General features: G+C 28.7%; 1 long non-coding RNA gene across 1 annotated transcript; it reads right to left on the bottom strand.

The window, feature by feature from the left end:
- Window positions 1–818: 818 nt before the first annotated feature.
- On the bottom strand, window positions 819–7,812 carry LOC121118871 (uncharacterized). Its single transcript, XR_005864593.2, has 2 exons — window positions 7,455–7,812; window positions 819–1,261 (listed from the first exon to the last, which is right to left on the bottom strand). It is a non-coding gene; the product is annotated as an uncharacterized lncRNA (long non-coding RNA).
- Between the last annotated feature and the right edge of the window lie 3,337 nt (window positions 7,813–11,149).

Genomic DNA, 11,149 nt, shown 5'->3' on the forward strand with positions numbered 1-11,149 from the left:
TTTACACTTTTTATAGGTTTAAAACAACTTAAAAATGCAATTTATTACTTTAAAAATACATTTTGAAATGTTTTGTTTTATAATAATAACGAATCTATTTTTCATTTGTTTTTCTCCTGTTTAGATATCCAGGACCCAAGCTACTTATCCTATTTGTTTTTACATTATAAGGAGTTTATAGTCTCCAAAATTAAATCTTGATAATCTTTGGACACCTCTAAATATGTTTTTTATCTTATTTTATTAAATTAAATATATTATCTATTAGGATATTGAGGTTTTAAACTATAGGCATTGTCAAATATGAAATTTATCTTTGCTTCATTTAGTCTAGTATATATATAGAGCGTTTTAACATGACGCCAGCATTGTTGATGAGGGTAATTTTGGAGCCTAAGGAATCAAGTTTTATAGCAATGAAAACTCTTTTTCATTAATATTAAGGAAAATAGTAAGTTTTGGGATGTCAAAATGGGACCAACAAATAAAAGGAATTTAACCTCACAAAAATAGATTGTTTTTCCCCTAGTTTTGTTATATATCTTACCCTAAAATGAATCAAGAATAAGAGGTTAATTTGTTACAATCTTATTTCCATATTGTTGCTAAAAATAACTATTAGAATGGAAGGAATAAGAATTATTTTTTCTAACTATACTACTTTTCTTGTACCTAATCGATCAACATAAAAAAAAAAATTCAAAATTGATACACTTTAGAAGGATTTTCAATACATATAACTTTGATTTCATTAACATATCAGTGTTTATCGTTAAGAATTTTTGAAAATTTTTATGAAAATTTATTTTTCTCAAATGCAGTTCTTGACTATTTTATTAATTACGTTTTCATTATAATCTTTCTATTTGTTCCTGAATAATTATCTATGTGTTAGTGAATCCCATAATTATATGGTGCTACATTAAACCTCTCTTATTCTTAATTGGAGAGATGGAATAAAGATTAATACACAGTATTAAAAATATATAAGCACTTGAGACAAATTAAAAATGTATAGATAAATATGTAAATAGAAATTTGTTTAAAATATGAACAAAAATTATATAATTTTATTTAATTGAGGCCATTGTCTTGAGTTATTCATTGTATTTTCCTATAAATCCCCTCTATTAAGAACTAGATTAAAAATGTCCTTTTCGGTCTGACATTCCTTCCATCTTCAATCTGAGTCCATCTATTGATAAACTGGTTGATGTTGATTGCTCCATAGTTCATCTAATTTTTGTTTTTCTAATCACAACTTGAAAAAAATATATGTATATTAGAATGTAGTTTGTTATTTGACCTCAAAGTAAAAAAATACTGTATGTTTTGAATTCTCTTTTTTAAAATAATGAATTAAATCAGGGGATAACCTGTTTTGTTTGTTTTTGCAATTACATTATTTTTTTTTTTTATGTAGAAATATAACAATCCTAAATTTTTCAACGTTTTATCCTAAATCTTAAGGACGCATCTGAATTGGACTTAAAAGGAGAATAGAACAATCTTTGCTTAATGACGTTATCAGATAATAATACTAATAACAAACTATTCTTGTACGTGAAAGATACTTAAAGTTTTACTAAATTAATTCAATTGGTAAACTGAGGTAGGTACTTTAAACTATAATATTATAAAATGTGGTACCTTATAGAGGGCACTCTAAAATTTGAGGTTTTTTGAAGGAACAATAATTAATAGGAAAGATACCAATTTTAAACCCCATATTAAGTACTTACCACCCCATTTCATGGTTATGGACAAATTAAATTGATTGTTCTATGAAAATATATAGGTATAAAGTCAACTTACAAATCAAATTTATTGTAATTTGAAAATATGAAATTTCGGATTGACATTCAAATAATAGAATATTTAATAGTATTTATAGGGGGAAAATTATAACTAAGAATTGTAGATAGTTATGAGCAGAGAAATGGAGTATAAACCTATTCTCATCATTCCAAATCAAAATTTCAAATATTCAGAATAACTAAAATTTATATATTCCTTTCAAACTGGAAACACAATATGTAAACATATTTAGAAAATTGAATTAACTTTCTTGTATATCTTCTTAATTCAATGGACACAAGTCACAATCTCATCAAAAATGTAGCAAGTTAAGTCACAAATCATCAAATTAAAAAAATAACCCAAGTCATGTGTGACTCGAGTCCATATCTTTAATAATGATACCTAACTAATTGATTAGTAATATTACAGCTTTTACAAAAGTTGAATAATGAACTCATAAATGTCAATACTTACAAAAAAGTACATTTTTTTAACCACACTACATATATAGAAGAAGAAAAATATAGAGGTGATACGAAAGACTGGTCCATTGCCTTGAGATGTTAACTTTGGTATGTGTTGTGTTCTTACATAAGAAATAATGAATATATGAATATCCAAACTCGTCGCCAGCCAACGAGTAAAATGAATTAGAGAAAGGTGACTCCAGACGAGGTATAATTTAGAGGAATATATTATGCACTTTCACTCAAATAAACGGGGGTAAATAATAGAAGGGATAAAACACAAGGGAGTGACCCGACCCACGGGTAAAAAAGAAGTGACGAGATAAAATGTATAAACATGATTGCATAAAATGACACTAAAGTATGCATTAGGGATATACTCGATATCTTCTTCAAACTTAAGGATTTAAAAAGTGTTTTTTTTTTATAGAGCTGCAACATTTTGAAATGAAGTCATTAAGGTCCAAATAATTAATTTAACGGTCACAAGGAAAACAATTAATTTACTTTCAGACAGAATAACCAAGCATTTATCATTCGTTACCCGCCATTTTTTTCTTTGTTCTTTCTCCCTTTTTCTCTTTTTTGAGATAATATCGTAACATAGAGTATAGACCAAACACAACAACAGTATTCAACTGATCTAGATCCGAATATTTATTATATCTCTGCCTAACTAAGCCAATCAGCCAGGTAAAAACTCTTCTCACCTCTAAATTTTTCTTTCTCTATGATTACACAGGTAAAGTTCCTTTGCTTTCTCTTTGGATACTTCAAAATGAATTTGAGGCTCTTTTTTTAGCAGAACATCATTATAAGTGGCCATAGAAAACAATTGTCATGATGCTAGTTTTTGTTTATTTTTTTTATAAATAATACAAAAAAAAAAAAAGAGAGAAGGAGAGACTCTTTTGAACTTGTAACAATAATAAACTCAAATTAAAAAAAAAAGAATGAAATTGGGTCAAATTTCAAACAAAAATAAAAGAAGAGAACTCTTTTTCTCGTTTTGATTTAAATCCTCAGAGACTCAAAAAAATTATTATATGTGTGTTTTTGTATGTTTATTGATGTGGATCTACAATAATAATAATGTATCCATATGGTGACGAGTATGTTCTATTATTAGGTTCTATGTATATATGTATGTATTATTTTTCTTGTTACTAAAAAAAAACAAGTTGTGGATAAGTAAAATTTCGAAATAAACGTTGAAGGAGTTATTGTCTTGAAATTCACTGTTACCATAACATAGATAGATTATGAGTATTAAAGCTTTGAAACGAAGTAGCGAAACAAAGACTTAAAGAATCAAAAACTACTATAAAACCTCAATGAATGCATCTTCTTAACTAAATCATCAAGGTAAACTCTGTGAAGAGAATTTTTGTTGAAACGGCATAAGAAAGAATGACATATTTAGTATAAAAAATAGCAAAAGCTAGCATTTAAAAAGACATATCTACGACCATATATCTCCTCAAACTAACAGGGTCTTTGTTTTAAAGCTTTATTTGCAACTACTCTCCGTAATAGGATTATACAATTTACGTAATATATGTCTTTGTATTTATTTTAGTCAATTACTCAATTAAAATATTACTTATATATATCTATGTTTGTACAAAAATGATCAATTTAATGTTTTAATAAGAATTTATTCTTTATAGAAGAAAATCTTCACGTCAAAGTTCAAGGACGCAAATAAAAATAAGAGATGAATGGATGTAGAAAAACTACAATTGCATTTGTTCTGAATAATATGGGATATAAAATTTGGAAAGAGGACTTTAGCCCATCCTCCAAAGAATTTGAACAAAAATAAGGTTAAATTGAGTTTTAACATGTATGGGACTTAAAATCGGTTCTGTTGATGTTATCGGCTCTTTAAAAACGTCCTAAATTTTAGAGCGCCATAATTTTAGAAGGTATCATTTTCACTGATACTATAGTAAAGTGTATACTCGTTGATTGAGCATATTTTTATCTTCAAAAAATAGGTCGCAGCATATTAACAGATCATATGGTTTAAATGGGAGAGGGCAATAGGTGTAAATGATCTTAACATTGATAAATTTGGACTCTTTTTCTTTTTTAAACTTTTTTCCCCGATATTTCTTTCTTTATTTATAATTTACTTCAACTTTAAGTCGGGTTTCAACTGTTTCATTAACATAAATTTGGTCCTATTATTCCAGGCGTATCAGGCAATATGTAAAAAAATACATTTACGGGGGGAAAAGGAACAGTTGTTCTCTTTAAAAGTTTATCAATTTAATTAGTTCAGAAAAAATTTATTCATCTTTCATGCACTAAAATAGTTAACCATTATTTTTAATTTAGGCCTGATTAAATTATTTAATAGTCTTATAAACATTGTATCCTTGATGTTCGAGATTAATTGATGATTGCATCACTGCCTGATATCTATAATGACGTCAATTAGTAAAAGACAGTTCTTTGGGGTGTATTTTACCTAGAATTTGGAATACATTTTTAAGATTTAAGACAGGATATCAGAATTTTGGGACCTCTACATTCCTATCAAAAACGCCATTTTTAAAACTCTAGTCTAAATAAAAAACCCTCGGAGAGAAATAGTTATTCTGATTATAATAGATGTAAATACTAGTGTTGAGACTTTTTTTTCCGGTTCTGTCTTAATGGATTTTTTCTAGACTTATTTGGACCATAGAGCGAAATTTAATAGTTTACAAATCATACACCCATTTTTCCGGTCTCAATATAAAGACCGATTTTTTTCAGTCTCAATCTAAGGCCCGATTTTCTCCCCTATCCTGATGTATGAGTTTTTTAAATATGAGTTATGCAAGTCATTTAACTTCATATATTGTTATAATAGGTCCATGTTCCCAATTTTGAAACACACATGATGTTATCAACAATTAAGGAATACAATCAGTAAATACATTTTTTTTTTTGACGATTATAGGCCAAATTTTTTTTGACAACGATCCAAACTAAACTTCTTTAATGAAAACAATTAGTTCAGTATGCTAAAAATCAAGGGTCGCAGGCCAGACAATGATTTTCATGCCGAAAGCCAACACTAGTATATATGATTAAAAAATATTAAAATCTTCATTTCACTGTCTTTCATTAGTTTCCTGGAATCTTAAACTAAAACAGTTCCGTCTCTGGAATGTTGTTATTGTCTTGTTGGTAATTGTCCTCTCTAATAATTACTTCTAATAAGTCCCATTCTATGCAACATATTTCAAAATACTCCAAAATATACACAACAGAAACGAGATAATATCACCAAGGGGAAAAGTTTGTTATTAACTATTTGGGCAGAGCCTTTTTTAAAGCTATAATTGCATCGTTATTTTCTTTGAAGAACCTAAGAAATTAAGTATCATCTCGTTCAAACAGCTGAAATTTAAGGTGTATTTTGTTGTGAAAATATTTGTCTCATAAAATTTTTTCTATAAATCACAATCATTCAGTTTATATTTAAATTCTAATTCAATTTAAATTATATAAATCGGTCAAAAAATTAATAAAAATACATATTAAGTAAAATTTCTTATTTAATCATAATGAACAAGAAACTAGTGCCGTCAAGTTATGGTTTGGTGCACCTTTTTTTTTTTTTTTTTTAGAAACAGCTTGTAAATCCTTACACATTTTTTATTTTCAAAAGCTGTTATAATTATTGTTTCATTCTTGAAGAGAGAACATTTAAGTGTACAGTAAAATCGCGAGTGTTTTCGATTATGAATGAGGGAGAGTAAGGCTAAGTATTTGTTGTGATGAACGTCGTTTTTATTTTTTAACTGACCCATTTTTTTGGAATTGGAAATCTGAATAATGTATTTTCATTTACTGAGTTGTTGTCATTATTATTTAACTCCTAGTTAGTAAACATTCTTTTGTACTACATTTAATTATATTCAAAAACCAATTAAATATCCATGTGCTCATAAAAGACGGAGAGTAGTAACCTTGAGGATCTGTTGCGGAGTTATAATAGTAAATCCTTCTTGAACTCAGAGTAGAATTGAGGATCAACACTAGAATAATTCTTGCCAACGTCCTTGTTTATTTCCTTCTCCCCTTCATCTCTTGTCACAGCTGAAGGTAGCTGATCTAATGAACCGTCATAACAGCCCAGCTGCTCTCCTCCAAAACCTTCTTCAAATGGTATGGGTTAACATGTTGATTTTCAGTTTCATTTTTTTAACATGCCCAAAAAACCCACAATTTTCATCCCTACTCATAAGTTTAAGTCCCTGATGGAGTCAAAATAGAATTGAGGATCAAAGCTAAGTAATTCCTCATTATGTTCCTGCTTGATATGGATTGAGACAACCCGTTTATTTCATTCATCACACAGCTACTTTAATCAAACGTCATGGCAACTAAGCCTTTCTCCTCCCAAACATTCTTCAAATTAACAGGATTACCATGTTAATTTTCTTTCCTTTTATTTAAAAACCGAAAATGCTTAGGATTTACAAGCCTAGTGGTAACCCACCTTCAGTTTTTCTTCTTTTCTTTAGTAGTATACTTTTTAAGAAGAAGACTACGGAATTAAGGGTCTTATAAAAAATCTAGGTAAACAGGTACATTGTAGATATGCTACATATAAATACCAAATTCTAATGCATAATATATGTTTGTGCAGTATTCTTGTTATTTCTATCGATTTCCGATCTCTCTATACTATATACATAAGAAATGTACATTGAAACATTGAACATTCATATATACTACTTTGATCAAAAAGAATCCGTTATTTTCTAGTTTTTTTTTGTTTTGTTTTTATGGTAAATTTAGAAGAATACAAAATCTTTCAAATGTGTTTCATTCCATTTTTTCTATAGTAGGAAATTGTGGAGTACACTAAAAGACGTTTAACCTTTTTATCTGTCAAAAACAAACTAACAAGACAAACGTTGTGGACATGTGTCCCAATATAATATAAAAAAACAAAACAATTTAAGAATTGAGTTCAAAATAACGGTTTCTTTTTGATACGACCTCGTATGTTTATTCAACTACATTCAAATATTATTTTTGAGCACTAATGTGAAATAAAATTCTAATTGCTAAAATAAGAAAGGATAGTTTATACATAGGTACATATTAAATTGCGTTCACCTGTTTGAACAATGAGTAGATATATGTACTTACTAACATAACCAAAAGATATATACATACATAGTTCTATTACCTCCATGAATCTTGAGCCGTGGCTGAAGAAGTTGAATTGGACTCCTTATCCTTATAAGGGAGGTATTTGTGTACCAAATAAATGGTGAGCATGATAAATATGGGAACACAAACTATGATTTTCTTGAGAAGTCGGAGACAAACACCAAGATCTAAAACATCAGAGTCCGTAAACATAATTGAAAAGCTAGAATCCTTTTTAGTTGTAGTTTAAAAAAATACTATTACTTTCTTGTCAAATAACTAAGGAGCTTATTTCTCCGTTTTACGCTTGGCTTGGGAGAACTTAATCACGTCAAGGAACAAGGACGTAGGTACTTACTTTTGACAATGAAATTATGTTTCTGAATGCATAATAATATGTAGAATTACAAATAGAAGGAGAAAAAAGGTAGAGAGAAGAAAATATGTTGGTATTTGTAGATAATAAGTAAAAGGGATTACAGGTATGACTTATCTACAATATTATAAGTACTTTTGCATATCAATACCATAATAATATAATACTTTCCCTTTTCATCTATTTGAATTCAAAATTGTTATAAAGAATGAGCAATCTACACTGATATTTAAATATGAGTGTAGATTGCTCATTTACATTTAAACATATCAATACATACTCGTACCTGCATTCAACTCATGATGATCTCTCAAGGACGGACGGAAAGAAATCCTTTAAAGGTTTCCACAAGAGGATGTTGTGTCCTTCTCTCTTTCTTTCTTTTTAATAATATATATATGGCCTGTCAACACAAAGATAAGTTAGAACGATTTTTCTCGTAATTCATTGTAATTACAAACATTTGTAACCTTTGACGAATTATTTTCAATCTGTATCAACAAATTATTCTTATTGACCCTTTGGGTGTCTCACAAATTACATTTAAAGTAACCAAAGTGGATCGTCACAATAAAATTTATTTATTTGAATTGGGGTTGATATAAGTTTCTTAAATCTAATAAAGGATCTAAACTATAGATAAAATTATAATTTAGCTTAATTTATCCTACAAATCTGAACACAAGCCTATAATTGACTCTAATATGTCTATGAAATATTGGTTTTGACGTTTATATGAAGTAAAAACGTATTTCTTCTCCTTTTGATTTTTGTTGAGATTGTTTTTATGTAGACGCACCACACATATAGTCTTTGAAGAGCTATGTTACCATTCCCTTTCACTATAACTAAAGAGTGAAAATTACATAATACGTACGTAGAACGTACGAATGATAAACCCACCAAAGTAATTTGATCTTCAATCTGTTAGTTAAATAGGGGGAAGTCCATATTCTTCTGTGTTGTGTTTTTTCTGTATTTTTATGGGTTGATAATGATATTGTAGCAGACCATAGAGTATCAGAGTAGAAAAAATAGGATGTTACTCTGAAATGTTCACTGATTATTTAGATAGTGACTTTAAAAAAAATCAAAATGCTGACCTTTTGAAAATAATTACCTTTTTCCTAAAAAATGTTTTTAATAGAAATAGATATAAATATGTATATCTAAAAAACCGGCCTTAACTTAAATATAGAAACAGGCATGGAAAAGGGACGGCAAAAAGGTCATTAAAAAATAAGAGACATTTGTTTTGAAAAATAAATTTTTTGATTAAAAATGAACCAAATTATGTATTAAAAAACCCTTCTATAATTTTAGAGGAAAATTGGAAGGGCACGATCCTGTTTGAAAAAAAATTACCTTATGTCAAAGTCAGAAAAAGGAAATTTTAGTCGAACAATTTGAAAAAACTATTACCCCCGCCCAATCCCCCCTCTCCTTACTTAATTTAACTACAAATAATTATATTTTTCTTAAAATAAAAAGAGTTAAAGAATTTAAGTTTTAGAAGAAGATTAATAAGCATGAAAAAAAATACTCCTAGGTTTAAATTAACAAAATGTGCCACACTTCAGGAGCAGATGTGATAATCCCCCTCAAAGAGCCGTGGCTAATGCAGTTCTAATAGATGTGTATTTCACAAGAAAGAAAACTCGTAGAAAAATGCTTCATATATGAAGAGAGTAACCTTGATTTTTAGAAAGAATATTGGAGGATGATTTTTGGGGAGTGAGCCTACAAAACCATTATACATATGTTTGCTAATGAAGAAAATACAACGTAGGAAAGGGGCTACTTGAGACGCAGGTAAGCTGATACACTTAAATTTTCTAGCAAGTTTCTACAAGTTGTTTGTAGTATGACCACAAATTAGCAGCTGTTACTCATTGAGAGCTTTCTCAACTTTCCACATCAATGGAACAATATTTACTAAATGACTTCATCATAGATATGAGCCAGTAACGTCATCATGAATCCACCTCATTTATATGTTAAAGATACCTACATATTTAAATGAAATGCTTACAAGAATGAAAAATACTTTAATTCCGTCTGAATTCAGCAAATCTCGGGAAAGTCTCGTGCATGAATGATACTAGAAGCTTTATAAAACAAATTCATTAAAGTATAAAAATAATATTTGACGTTTTTCAAGGATCGATAACAAGGACTTATTTTTAGTTAATAATTAATGATATATTAAGGACTGATACAACTCTCAATAAGACTAAAATGGTCTTTATAAAATAAGAAAATATGTAGGCTTTTCTCTCAAAGGGCCTCTGTTAGTGTGGAGGATCACATGACCTTACAATTTCATGTTATTTATTGCAATAAAAAAGACTGTATACATTATTTATTGTTAGGTGGAAATGCAGGAGATACTAAAAAAAAGAAACAGAAAATTCATATGGTGACCTTGACTGTTTGAAGCATTGTGGGGAGAAGAGCAGCATAGTTGTCATGCTGTTACATTAAATTAGCGACGAACAGCTATGAAATGAAGAAAATAAACACATAGCCCGTCTGTATATAGTAAGGAATTTCTCGGATGTTGTTTCCCAATTCTACTCCGAGTCCAACAAAGACTTACCCTTATAACTCCACAACAAATCCTCCGAGTTACTCTTCGTCTTTCATACACTAGTGATGACTTTATACTATTAAGTTATTATACATATGTTATCTCTACAATAATATAAGAATTATTTTTATTATTTTATTTTTATCTATAATCATGATAAGTAACCGTAGAAATTCGTGATTTAAAAAGAGTTTTTGGATCTTTGACAAACTTTGTAAATTAACAACAGAAAAAGGAGACTTAATTCAACAAATTGATATTTCTAGAAAAATTGAATGGTGGCTCATATCTAGATCTGTATATAATATCACCTGCCGGTTTGTAAAAATAAAAGAAATCGAAAATAATTATGGCAATTTGATAAATAGTTTAGAGGAGAGTAGTTTATTTATCATGACGTTTTATATGATCAGCTCCAAAAAGTAGAGGAAGAAAATAAACACTAGCCTCACTCTATATCTGGCAAGGACATAGGCAAGAATTAATCCATTGTCGATCCTCAACTCTACTATAATTATAACTAGGACTTGCAGTTATTACTCCGAAACAAATCCTTAGTCTTACACTCTGAGAAATCGTGCTCAAGATTACTTTATACTTAGATGTTATCTCTTTCATAAATAAAATAATAATAATCACATTTATGGAAAATAAAAATACCAGTTCACCAATTATAAAAATATGGGTGTAAGTCATATTTTAGACAACTCTACTCTTATTAACCCTAAGCCCTTGAACTTTTGTTGTCAAATT

The sequence above is a fragment of the Lepeophtheirus salmonis genome, chromosome 5, assembly GCF_016086655.4.
Source record: "Lepeophtheirus salmonis chromosome 5, UVic_Lsal_1.4, whole genome shotgun sequence".
Taxonomy (NCBI): domain Eukaryota; kingdom Metazoa; phylum Arthropoda; class Copepoda; order Siphonostomatoida; family Caligidae; genus Lepeophtheirus; species Lepeophtheirus salmonis.